Raw genomic sequence first — 14,714 nt, 5'->3', positions numbered from 1 at the left:
CAGCATAATACCCTCCAGTTCCTTTCATGTTGATGTAAATGGTAAGTACTTATCCTTTCTGATATACATATACACATCTTCTTTATCAATTCATCTGTTGATGAACATCTCAGCTCTTTCCATAGTTTGGCTATTGTGGACATTGCTGCCATAAACATTGGCATGCATGTGCCCCTTCAGATCATTACATTGGTATCTTTGGGGTAAATGCTTAGTAGTACAATTGCTGGGTCATAGGGTAGCTTTATTTTTAACTTCTTGAGGAACCTCCATGCTGTTTTTGAGAGTGGCTGTACCAGCTTGCATTCCCACCAAAAGTGTAAGAGAGTTCCCCTTTATCCACATCCTTGCTACCATTTGTTGTTTCCTGACTTAATTTTAGCCATTTTGACTGGTGTGAGGTGATATCTCATTGTGGTTTTGATTTTTATTTCCTGATGGCGAGTGATGTAGAGCACTTTTTCATGTGTCTGTTGGCCATTTGTATGTCTTCTTTGGAGAAATATCTGTTCATGTCTTCTGCCCATTTCTCGATTGGATTATTGGTTTTTTGGGTGTTGAGTTTGATAAGTTCTTTATAGAGTTTGGATACTAGCACTTTATCTGATATGCCTTTTGCAAATATCTTCTCCCATTCTATAGGCTGACTTTTAGTTTTGTTGACTGTTTCCTTTGCTGTGCAGAAGTTTTATCTTGATGAAGTCCCAATAGTTCATTTTTGCCTTTGTTTCCCTTGCCTTTGGAAACGTTTCTAGCAAGAAGTTGCTGTGGCTGAGGTCCCAGAAGTTACTGTCTGTGTTCTCCTCTAGGATTTTGAAGGATTCCTGTCTTACATTGAGTTCTTTCATCCATTTTGAGTTTATCTTTGTGTATGCTATAAGAAATGGTCCAGTATCGTTCTTCTACATGTATCTGAACAATTTTCCCAACACCATTTGTTGAAGAGACTGTCTTTTTTCCATTGGATATTTTTTCCTGCTTTGTCGAAGATTAGTTACCATAGAGTTGAAGGTCCATTTCTGGGTTCTCTATTCTGTTACATTGCTCTATATGTCTGTTTCTGTGCCAATAACCATACTGCCTTGATGATTACAGCTTTGTAATATAGCTTGAAGTCTGGCATTGTGATACCACCACCTTTGGGTTTCTTTTTCAATATTCCCCTGGCTATTCGGGGTCTTTTCTGGTTCCATACACATTTTAGGATTATTTGTTCCAGCTCTGTGAAAAAAGTTGATGGTATTTTCATAAGGATCGCATTGAATGTGTAGATGGCTCAGGGTAGCATAGACATTTTAACAATATGTATTCTTCCAATCCATGAGCATGGAATGTTTTTCCATCCCTTTATGTCTTCCTCAATTTCTTTCATAAATGTTCTATAGCTTTTAGAGTACAGATTCTTTACCTCTTTGGTTAGGTATCTTATGGGTTTTGGTGCTATTATAAATGGGATCAATTCCTTTATTTCTCTTTCTTCTGTCTCATTGTTAGTGTATAGAAATGCAACTGATTTCTGTGTGTTGATTTTATATCCTGCCATGTTGCTGAATTCCTGTATGAGTTGTGGAAATTTTGGGGTGGAATCTTTTGGGTTTTCCACATAAAGTATCATGTCATCTGAGAAGAGAGTTTGAATTCTTCTTTGTTAATTTGAAGGCCTTTTATTTATTTTTGTTGTCTGATTGCTGAGGCTAGGACTTTTAGTATTATATTGAACAACAGTGGTGAGAGTGGGCATCCCTGTCATATTCCTGACCTTAGGGGAAAAGCTCTTAGTTTTTCCCCATTGAGAATGATAATCACCGTGGGCTTTTCATATATGGTTTTTGTGATATTGAGGTATGTTCCCTCTATTCCTACACTGTGGAGAATTTTAATCAAGAAAGGATGCTGTATTTTGTCAAATGCTTTTTGTGCATCAATTGAGAGGATCATATGGTTCTTGTCCTTTCTTTTATTAATGTGATGTATCACTTTGATCGATTTGTGAATGTTGAACCATCCTTGCAGCTCAGCAATAAATCCCACTTGGTAGTGTTGAATAATCTCTTGGATGTTGGATCCTATTTGCATCCATGTTCATCAGGGATATTGGCTTACAATTCTCCTTTTTGATGGGGTCTTTGTATAGAATTCACCTGGGGAGCCATCCAGCCGTGGGTTCTTGTTTGTTGGGAGATTTTTTTTTTTTTTTTACTTTTGTAGTTTTTTTTATGTTATGTTAATCACCATACATTACATCATTAGTTTTTGATGTAGTGTTCCATGATTCATTGTTTGCATATAACACTCAGTGCTCAATACGTGCCCTCTTTAATACCCATCACCAGGCTAACCCATTCCCCCAACCCCCCTCCCCTCTAGAACCCTCAGTTTGTTTCTCAGAGTCCATAGTCTCTCATGGTTCATCTCCCCCTCTGATTCCCCCCCTTCATTTTTCCCTTCCTACTATCTTCTTCTTTTTTAACATATAATGTATTATTTGTTTCAGAGGTACAAGTCTGTGATTCAACAGCCTTACATAATTCACAGCGCTCACCATAGCACATACCCTCCCCAATGTCTATCACCCAACCACCCCATCCCTCCCACCCTCCACCACTCCAGCAACCCTCAGTTTGTTTCCTGAGATTAAGAATTCTTCATATCAGTGAGATCATATGATACATGTCTTTCTCTGATCGACTCCTTAATTTCTCTTTCTTTCATTGATTTCTGCTCTAATCTTTATTATTTCTTTTCTCCTGCTTGGTTTAGGTTTGTTTTGTTTTGTTTTGTTTATGTTCTTTCTCCGGCTCCTTTAGGTGTAAGGTTAGCTTGTGTGCTTGACACTTTTCTAGTTTCTTGAGTAAGTCTTGTATTGCTATGTACTTCCCTCTTAGGACTGCCTTTGCTGCATCCCAAAGGTTTTGAACATTTGTGCTTTCCATTTTCATTTGCTTCCACAAATTTTTAAATTCTTCTTTAATTTCCTGGTTGACCCATTCAATCTTTAGTAAGTTGCTTTTTAACCTCCAAGTGTTTAAGTTCCTTCCAAATTTCCTCTTGTTAATGAGTTCAAGTTTCAAAGCATTGTGATCTGAAAATATGCAGGGAATAATCCCAATCTTTTGGTACCAGTTGAAACCTGATTTGTGACCCAGGATGTGGTCTTTTCTGGAGAATGTGCAGTGTGCACTTAAGAAGAATATGTATTCTGTTGCTTTAGGATGGAATGCTCTGTATGTATCTGTGAAGTCCATCTGGTCCAGTGTGTCATTCAAAACGCTTGGTTCCTTGTTAATCTTCTACTTAGATGATCTGTCCATTGTTGTGAGTGGGGTGTTGAAGTCCCCTACAGTTATTGTATTATTATCAATGTGTTTCTTTAATTTTGTTATTAATTGATTTAATAATTGGCTGCTCCCAACTTAGGAATATAAATATTCATAATTATTAGATGTTCTTGTTGGATAGACACTTTAAGTGTGATATAGTGTCCCTCTTCATCCATTAGTACAGTCTTTGGTTTAAAATCTAATTTGTCGGGCGCCTGGGTGGCTCAGATGGTTAAGCGTCTGCCTTCGGCTCAGGTCATGATCCCAGGGTCCTGGGATCGAGTCCTGCATCGGGCTCCCTGCTCCTTGGGAGCCTGCTTCTCCCTCTGCCTCTCCCTCTCTCTCTCTCTGTCTGTCTCTCATGAATAAATAAATAAAATCTTTAAAAAAAAATAAAAAAATAAAATCTAATTTGTCTGATATAAGGATTGCTACCCCAGATTTCTTTTGACGTCCATTAGCATGGTAAATTGTTCTCCACCCCCTCACTTTCAATCTGGAGGTGACTTTGGGTCTAAAATGAGTCTCTTGTAGACATAATATGGATGGGTCTTGCTTTTTTTATCAAATCTGATGCCCTGTGTATTTTGATTGGAGCATTTGCCCATTTATATTCAGACTAACTATTGAAAGATATGAATTTAGTGTTAATATTACCCATAAAGTCACTGTTTCTGTATATTGTCTCTATTCCTTTCTGGTCTATATTGCTTTTGGGATCTCTTCCCTTACAGGATGCCCTTTAATATTTCTTGCAGGACTGGTTTAATAATCACAAATTCTTTTAGTTTCTGTTTGTCAAGGAAGCTTTTTTTTTAAAAGATTTTCTTTATTTATTTGAGGGATAGAGTGAGCGAGAGAGAGAGCACGTGAGCAGAGGCAGAGGGAGAAGCAGATTCCCCACTAAGCAGGAGTCCATTGTGGGGCTCAATCTCAGGACCCTGGGATGATGATCTGAGCTGAAGACAGATGCTTAACTGACTAAGCCACCTGGGGTCCCCAGGAAGCTCTTTATCTCTCCTTCCATTCTGAGTGACAGCCTTGTTGAATAAAATATTCTTGGTTGCATGTTTTTCTCATTTAGTACCCTAAATATAACATGCCAGCCCTTTCTGGCCTGCCAGGTCTCTGTGGATAGGTCTTCTGCCAGTCTAATATTTCTACTCTTATAGGTTAAGGACCTCTTGTCTCAAGCTGTTTCCAGGATTTTCTCGTTACCTCTGAAATTCACAAGCCTCACTATTATCTGTCAGTGTGTTGATCTAATTTTAATGATTGGGGAGGGGTTCTCTGTGCCTCCAGAACTTGAATGCCTGTTTCCTTCCCCAGATTAAGGAAGTTCTCAGCTATGATTTACTCAAATATACCTTCTGTCTCTCTTTCTCTTTCTTCTTCTTCTGGAACCCCAATAATTCTAATATTGTTTTGCTTTATGGTATCACTGATTTCTCGAAGTCTCCCCTCATGATCCATTAATTGTTTTTCTCTCTTTTCCTCAGCTTCTTTAATTTTCATCATTTTGTCTTCTATGTCACTCACTCTTCTGCCTCATTTACCCTAGCCATCATCAGAGTGTCCATTTTAGACTGCATCTCAATTAGAACATTTTTAATTTTGGCCTGATTAGATTTTAGTTCTTTTATTTCTGCACTAAGGGATTCTCTAATGCCTTTTATGCGTTTTTGTTGTTTAGGTTTGTTGTTGTTTTTGTTGTTGTTGTTGTTGTTGCTATTGAGTTGTATGTGTCCGTTGTATATTTTGTGTATCAATCTCTCATCAAATAGGTGGTCTGCAAATATTTTCTCCCATTCCATATGTTGCTTATTCACTTTGTTGGTGGTTTGCTTGGCTATGCACAGCTGTTTAGTTTGATGTAGTCCCATTTGTTTATTTCTGCTTCCGTTGCCTTTGCTTTTGGGGCAAAATCCAAAAAATCATTGCCAAGTCTAATGTCAAGGAGGGTTTCCTTATATTTTCTTCTAAGACTTTTACAGTTTCAGATTTTATGTTCAAGATTTTTTTCCTTTTTAGTTGATTTTTGTGTTTGATGTAAGATCAAGACCTAGTTTCATTATTTTGCATGTGGATATCCAGTTTTCACAACACTACTGAAGAGACTATTCATTCCCCATTGAGTATTCTTGGCTCTTCTGTCAAGAGTTAATTGGCCATATATGCATGGGTTTACTTCTGGCTGTCTATTTTGTTCATCTACGTGACTGTTTTTATTCCAATACCACATTGCTTTGATTACTATAATTTATAATACAGTTTGAAATGAAGAAGTATGATCCCTGTAGATTTTTCTCCTTTCTCAAGACTGTTTTGACCATTTGGAGTCCTTTGTAGTTATATACAAATTTTAAGATTGCTTTTCTATTTCCGTAAAAATGCCATTGAGGTTTTGATAGGGATTGCATTGAATCTGTATATCACTTTGGATAATATGGACATTTTAACACTTTCATTCTTCCAGTCCATGAACATGAATACTTCTCCATGTGTTTCTGTCTCCTTCAACTTATTTTATCAATGTCTTATAGTTTTCAGTGTAAAGATCTTTTGTTTACTTGGTTAAGTGTATTCCCAAGTATTTAATTCTTTTTGATTCTATTGTAAATAGAATCATTTTCTTTCTTTATTTTTCAGATAATTTGTTGTTAGTGTACAGAAATACAACTGATTTTATACATTCATTGTGTATACTGCAACTTTACTGAGTTCATTTATAAGTTTTAATAGTTTGGGGTGGAGTCTTTAGGGTTTTTTACATATAAATCATGTCATCTGAAAATAGAGACAATTTTATTTCTTCCTCTTCAATTATGAGGCCTTTTATTTCTTTTTCTTGCTTAATTGGTCTAGGACTTTCAGTACTATGATGAATAAAAGTGGTAGGAATGGATATCCTTGTCTTGTTCCTGATCTAAAAGGAAATGTTTTCAGCTTTTGACCATTGAGTATGATGTTTGCAATAATCTTGCCATATGTGACTTTTATTATGTTGAGGTACCTTCTTTTATAACCAATTTGTTAAGAGTTTTTATCATGAGAGGACGTTGAATTTTGTTAAGTGCTTTTACTACATTTATTGAGATAATCATAATTTTTATACTTTTCTTTGTTAATGTGTTGTGTCATATTTATTGATTTGCATACATTGAACCATCCTCACATCCCAGGAATATATCTCATTTGATTATGGTGTATGATCTTTTTACTGTACTGCTTTTATTTGGTTTGCTAATATTTTTTGAGGATTCAAATATTACACTTTAAGTAGTTTTGTTTATTGTATATCAATTATACTTTGATAAAGCTATAAAAAGATTTACCCTCTTACTAGCTTCAGTTTGTTTCTGTTTAAACTAGACACAGTCACCTAGTTTATAGTTTGGCAACTATGGTTAAAGGAAAAATATATGAAAAGTGTGTTGAGTGGTCAATAAATATTTGTTTTATTTTATAAGTATTTTGGAGTTTCTATTATATACATTTCTCTGCTTATGTATACATCATCACTCCAAAATTTTTTAAATGTATTATAATTTTATACATTCTAAATATATTTATTAGGTTTCCTTCTCTATTATTGTTGATTCCAAAATGCATTTTCTATTCTTGCTTGGAAAGATACTCTTCATCATCACAAAAAAGATAATTTACCATTTATATCGATAGCTATTTTCACTGAAATTGCATTAAACTTCAAATTATTTTTAAGACATATTATTATCATAAATTTATTTTTGCAATTAGAATTGCAATATTTTTAACCAAAAAACATTAACTTTAATTAAATCATAGAACAATTATTTGTTGATATGTTACCAAAAAACTGCTTTAACTTAATTTTTACTTAAATCTGTTACTCAAAATTACTATACTAGTCGGGATTTAATATACTGATTAAATATGTGCAATAGAATCACCTGTTTTGAATTTAAAAATTGCTTCTGTTATTGTTTGCCATTTTATACATCCTGTCATTTTAGCCTTGCTTTGCAAAGATTCTGTGGATAGATGACAAGCATTACCACATTTACTTATTAGAAAAGCATTTTTTCCTAGATTCCTACTGAAGTCAAACAAAGACCTGATCTTTATATCTTAGTCCATAGCTAAGAGTTAACACAACAGAAAGAGTTTTTAATGAAGGCCAACTAGTATCTCACTAGAAAATTACAATAAGGGCAGAGCAAAATAGCGGAGGAGTAGGAGACCTGGATTTCGTCTGGTCTCAGGAATTCAGCTGAATAGGGATCAAACCATTCTGAACACCTACGAACTCAACAGGAGATCGAAGAGGAGAGTAGCAACAACTCTCTGAACAGAGAAGCGACCACTTTCTGGAAGGTAGGACGTGCGGAGAAGTGAATCCGAGGCGATATTCGGAAGGATAGAGGGCGGGGGAGGGGGCCTCCGTCGGCCGCTTCTGGCAAGTAATAGAGCCGCAGAGCACAAAATCGGAACTTTTAGAAGTCAGCTCTGCTGAGGGACGTCGCTCCAGTGGCTAAGCGGGAGGTGGAACCCTCGTGGGACATTGTGGTCTCAGGACCCTTGGGGTCACAGAAAGACCGGGGGTGACTGAGTGCGGCAGAGCTCCCAGGTATTGGAGCGGGGAAGCCGGCTGCAGAGACAGAGGCGAGGCATGAGCTCTCAGCTCAGGGTTGATATAGACTGTGATCCGCGGCCCAGTCGGGCCTCTGCTCCTCCAGCAGGGACCCAACAAGCAGCAGAGCCGGGGACACTCCCCTTCCTCCCACAGGAGGACCGGCTCGGGAGCACACCGCAGGGATCTGCTGGGTTTGGAGACTCCACACGGGGTCGGGTGCCAGAGATAGAAATGCTCGGTCACAGGCCCGGTGAGCACAGAGTGCGGCCGGAAACCGGGGACACGGGAGTGACTGGCTGATTTTCTCTGGGGACGCACTGAGGAGCAGAGCCCCGAGTTCTTGCCTCCTCTGGGGCGGAGATTAGGAGGCTGCCATTTTCACTGTGGTCCTCCAAAGCCGTAGGGAAAGCTTGCAGGGAACAAAAGCTCCTGAGAGCAAACCTGAGCAGCTTGCTTAGTCCGGACCAACAAGGGTGGGGCAATTCCGCCTCCAGCAAAGATATTTGGGGACCACAGCAACAGGCCCCTCCCCCAGAAGATCAGCACGAACAGCAAGCAAGCCAAGACCAAGTTTACCGACCAAGGAGAATGGGAGAACTCCAGCTCTAGGGGAATACTGCACATAGAATTCACGGCTTTTTTTTTACCATGATTCATTAGTTTTTCAAAGTTAATTTTTTTAACTGTTTTTTTTTAATTTCTCTTTTTCCCTTTTTCAACCAACATCATATCAATACCTTTTTTTAAAAAAACATTTTTTATTTTTCATTTTTAGAGTCATATTTTATCCCTTCATAGTAGTTACCCTTATTTTTGGCATATATATATATATATAAGTTGTTCTCTCTTTAAAATTTTGAGATACAGTTTCTTCTAACAGATCAAAATATACCCTAAATCACTAGTGTATGGCTTTGTTCTAGTCTCCTGCCTGATCACATTCTCTCCCTTTTTTTTTTTTAAATCTTCTTCTTTCTTTTTTCAAACAAATTCTTATCGTATCTATTCCTTTTATAAAATCTTTTATAATTTTCATCTTTACAGTCATCTTCCATCCCTTCATTGTATCAACCAATATTTTGTACACAGATAAGTCTTTCTTCCTTTAAAATTTTAGGAGGCACTTTTTTCTAACAGACCAAAATATGCCCAAAATCTAGTGTGCAGCACTGATCTGTGCACTAGCCTGACCATATTTGATCATATTCGGGTTGTTTTGTATTATTCTGTTTTTGTTTTTAATCTTTTTCTTTTTGTTTTTTTTTTCTTTCTTTTTTTTTCTCTTTCTTTTTTCTTTCTTTCCCTTTCTTTTCCCCTGGTTTCAGGTCTTTTCTGATTTCTATAGAGTATATTTGCTGGGGATGTTGTTAACCTGTTAGCATTTTGTTCTCTCATTCATCTATTTCCCTCTGGACAAAATGACAAGATGAAAAAAATCACCTCAGCAAAAAGAACAAGAGATAGTACCATCAGCCAGGGACCTACTCAATATGGACATTAGTACGATGTCCGACCTAGAGTTCAGAATCATGACTTTAAAGATACTAGCTGGGATTGAAAAAAGCGTGGAAGTTATTAGAGAAACCCTTTCTGGAGAAATAAAAGAACTAAAATCTAACCAAGTCGAAATCTAAAAGGCTATTAATGAGGTGCAATCAAAAGTGGGGGCACTAACTGCTAGGATAAATGAGGCAGAAGAGAGAATCAGCGATATAGAAGACCAAATGATGGACAATAAAGAGGCTGAGAAAAAGAGAGAGAAACAACTACAGGATCACGAGGGCAGAATTCAAGAGATAAGCGATACGATAAGATGAAACAACATTAGAATAATTGGGATCCCAGAAGAAGAAGAAAGAGAGAGAGGAGCAGAAGGTATATTGGAGCAAATAATAGTAGAGAACTTCCCTAATGTGAGGAAGGAAACAGGCATCAAAATCCAGGAGGCACAGAGAACCCCTCTCAAAATCAATAAAAATAGGTCAACACCCCGACATCTAATAGTAAAACTTACGAGTCTCAGAGACAAAGAGAAAATCCTGAAAGCAGCTCGGGAGAAGAGATCTGTAACCTACAATGGTAGAAACATTAGATTGGCAACAGACCTAACCACAGAGACCTGGCAGGCCAGAAAGGACTGGCATGATATCTTCAGAGCACTAAATGAGAAAAATATGCAGCCAAGAATACTATATCCAGCTAGGCTGTCATTGAAAAAAGAAGGAGAGATAAAAAGCTTCTAGGACAAACAAAAACTAAAGGAATTGGCAAACACGAAACCAGCCCTCCAAGAAATATTGAAAGGGGTCCTCTAAGCAAAGAGAGAGACTAAAAGCAGCACAGATCAGAAAGGAACAGAGACAATATACAGTAACAGTCACCTTACAGGCAATACAATGGCACTAAATTCATATCTTTCAATAGTTACCCTGAATGTAAATGGGCTAAATGCCTCAATCAAAAGACACAGGCTATCAGATTGGATTAAAAAACAAGACCCATCAATATGCTGTCTGCAAGAGACTCATTTTAGACCCAAAGACACCCCCAGATTGAAAGCGAGGGGGTGGAAAACCATTTACCATGCTAATGGACACCAAAAGAAAGCTGGGGTGGGTGGCAATCCTTATATCAGACAAATTAGATTTTAAACCAAAGGCTGTAATAAGAGATGAGGAAGGACACTATATCCTACTTAAAGGGTATATCCAACAAGAAGATCTAACAATTGTAAATATCTATGCCCCGAACATGGGAGCAGTCAATTATATAAGGCAATTAATAACAAAAGCAAAGAAACACATTGACAACAATACAATAATAGTGGGGGACTTTAACACCCCCCTGACTGAAATGGACAGATCATCTAAGCAAAAGATCAACAAGGAAATAAAGACTTTAAATGACACACTGGACCAAATGGACTTCACAGACATATTCAGAACATTCCATCCCAAAGCAACGGAATACACATTCTTCTCTAGTGCCCATGGAACATTCTCCAGAATTGATCACATCCTAGGTCACAAATCAGGTCTCAACTAGTACCAAAAGGTTGGGATCATTCCCTGCATATTTTCAGACCACAATGCTTTGAAACTAGAACTCAATCACAAGAGGAAAGTTGGAAAGAACTCAAATACATGGAGGCTAAAGAGCATCCTACTAAAGAATGAATGGGTCAACCAGGAAATTAAAGAAGAATTAAAAAAATGCATGGAAACCAATGAAAATGAAAACACAACTGTTCAAAATCTTTGGGATACAGCAAAGGCAGTCCTGAGAGGAAACTATATAGCAATACAAGCCTTTCTCAAGAAACAAGAAAGGTCTCAAATACACAACCTAATCCTACACCTAAAGGAGCTGGAGAAAGAACAGCAAATAAAGCCTAAACCCAGCAGGAGAAGAGAAATAATAAAGATCAGAGCAGAAATCAATGAAATAGAAACCAAAAGAAGAGTAGAACAGATCAACGAAACTAGGAGCTGATTCTTTGTAAGAATTAACAAGATTGATAAACCCCTGGCCAGACTTACCAAAAAGAAAAGAGAAATGACCCAAATCAACGAAATCATGAATGAAAGAGGAGAGATCACAACCAACACCAAAGAAATACAAACAATTATAAGAACATATGAGCAACTCTATGCCAGCAAATTAGATAACCTGGAGGAAATGGGTGCATTCCTAGAGATGTATCAACTACCAAAATTGAACCAGGAAGAAATAGAAAACCTGAACAGACCTATAACCACTAAGGAAATTGAAGCAGTCATCCAAAATCTCCCAACAAACAAAAGCCCAGGGCCAGATGGCTTCCCAAGGGAATTCTATCAGACATTTAAAGAAGAATTAATACCTATTCTCCTGAAACTATTCCAGAAAATAGAAATGGAAGGAAAACTTCCAAACTCATTTTATGAGGCCACCATTACCTTGATCCCAAAACCAGACAAAGACCCCATCAAAAAGGAGAATTACAGACCAATATCCTTGATGAATATGGATGCAAAAATTCTCACCAAAATACTAGCCAAGAGGGTCCAACAGTACATGAAAAGGATTATTCACCGTGACCAAGTGGGATTTATTCCTGGGCTGCAAGGCTGGTTCAACATCTGCAAATCAATCAACGTGATACAATACATTAACAAAAGAAAGAACAAGAATCATATGATCTTCTCAATAGATGCAGAAAAAGCATTTGACAAAGTACAGCATTCTTTCTTGATCAAAACTCTTCAGAGTATACGGATAGAGGGTACATACCTCAATATCATAAAAGCCATCTATGAAAAACCTACAGCCAATATCATTCTCAACGGGGAAAAGCTGAGAGCTTTTCCCCTAAGGTCAGGAACGCGGCAGGGATGTCCACTATCACCACTGCTATTCAACATGGTATTAGAAGTCCTAGTCACAGCAATCAGACAACAAAAAGAAATCAAAGGCATCCAAATCGGCAAAGAGGAAGTCAAACTCTCACTCTTTGCAGATGATATGATACTGTATGTGGGAAACCCAAAAGACTCCACCCCAAAACTGCTAGAACTCATACAGGAATTCAGTAAAGTAGCAGGATATAAAATCAAAGCACAGAAATCAGTGGCATTCCTATATACCAATAACAAGACAGAAGAGAGAGAAATTAAGGAGTCGATCCCATTTACAATTGCACCCAAAACCATAAGATACCTAGGAATAAATTTAACCGAAGAGGCAAAGGATCTGTACTCAGAAAACTATAAAATACTCATGAAAGAAATTGAAGAAGACACAAAGAAATGGAAAAACGTTCCATGCTCATGGATTGGAAGAACAAACATTGTGAAGATGTCAATGCTACCTAGAGCAATCTACACATTCAATGCAATCCCCATCAAAATACCATCCACTTTTTTCAAAGAAATGGAACAAATAATCCTAAAATTTGTATGGAATCAGAAGAGCCCCCCGAATAGCCAGAGGAATCTTGAAAAAGAAAAGCAAAGCTGGCGGCATCACAATTCCGGACTTCCAGCTCTATTACAAACTGTCATCATCAAGACAGTATGGTACTGGCACAAAAACAGACACATAGATCAATGGAACAGAATAGAGAGCCCAGAAACGGACCCTCAACTCTATGGTCAACTCATCTTTGACAAAGCAGGAAAGAATGTCCAATGGAAAAAAGACAGTCTCTTCAAAAAATGGTGTTGGGAAAATTGGACAGCCACATGCAGAAGAATGAAACTGGACCATTTCCTTACACCACACACAAAAATAGACTCCAAATGGTTGAAAGACCTAAACGTGAGACAGGAGTCCATCAAAATCCAAAAGGAGAACACAGGCAGCAACCTCTTCGACCTCAGCTGCAGCAACTTCTTCCTAGAAACATCGCCAAAGGCAAGGGAAGCAAGGGCAAAAATGAACTATTGGGATTTCACCAAGATAAAAAGCTTTCGCACAGCAAAAGAAACAGTCCACAAAACCAAAAGACAACCGACAAAATGGGAGAAAATATTTGCAAATGACATATCAGATAAAGGGCTAGTATCCAAAATCTATAAAGAACTTATCAAACTCAACACCCAAAGAACAAATAATCCAATCAAGAAATGGGCAGAAGACATGAACAGACTTTTTTCCAAAGACATCCAAATGGCCAACAGACACATGAAAAAGTGCTCAACATTGCTCAGCATCAGGGAAATCCAAATCAAAACCTCAGTGAGATACCCCCTCACACCAGTCAGAATGGCTAAAATTAACAAGTCAGGAAATGACAGATGTTGGCGGGGATGTGGAGAAAGGGGAACCCTCCTACACTGTTGGTGAGAATGCAGGCTGGTGCAGCCACTCTGGAAAACAGTATGGAGGTTCCTCAAACAGTTGAAAATAGAGCTACCCTACGATCCAGCAATTGCACTACTGGGTATTTACCACAAAGATACAAATGTAGGGATCCGAAGGGGTACGTGCACCCCAATGTTTATAGCAGCAATGTCCACAATAGCCAAACTGTGGAAAGAGCCAAGATGTCCATCGACAGATGAATGGATAAAGAAGAAGTGGTATATATACACAATGGAATATTATGCAGCCATCAAAAGAATGAGATCTTGCCATTTGCAACAACGTGGATGGAACTGGAGGGTGTTATGCTGAGTGAAATAAGTCAATCAGGGAAAGACATGTATCATATGACCTCACTGATATGAGGAATTCTTAATCTCAGGAAACAAACTGAGTGTTGCTGAGTGGTGGGGGGTGGGAGGGATGGGGTGGCTGGGTGATAGACATTGGGTAGGGTATGTGCTATGGTGAGCGCTGTGAATTGTGCAAGACTGTTGAATCACAGATCTGTACTTCCGAAACAAAAAATGCAAGATATGTTAAGAGAAAAGAAAAAGAAGAAGATAGCAGGAGGGGAAGAATGAAGGGGAGTAAGTCAGAGGGAGAGACGAACCATGAGAGACGATGGACTCTGAAAAACAAACTGAGGGTTCTAGAGGGGGGAGGGTGGGGGGATGGGTTAGCCTGGTGATGGGTATTAAGGAGGGCATGTTCTGCATGGAGCACTGGGTGTTATGCACAATGAATCATGGAACACTACATCAAGAACTAATGATGTAATGTATGGTGATTAACATAACAATAAAGAAATTTTAAAAAAAGAAAATTACAATAAAGCTGAAATGTTAAGTGTGTTCATGTAACAAAATAATCAGAATACAGAGACTCAGCTTATTATAGTACCTGCTGTGGCTCTGACTAAAGTCAAGAGGCTG

Source organism: Eumetopias jubatus, unplaced genomic scaffold (genome assembly GCF_037043125.1).
Source record: "Eumetopias jubatus isolate StellerSeaLion01/CBP00866 unplaced genomic scaffold, mEumJub1_p1.0 scaffold_4, whole genome shotgun sequence".
Classification (NCBI taxonomy): domain Eukaryota; kingdom Metazoa; phylum Chordata; class Mammalia; order Carnivora; family Otariidae; genus Eumetopias; species Eumetopias jubatus.
This window is presented reverse-complemented; position numbering follows the sequence as displayed.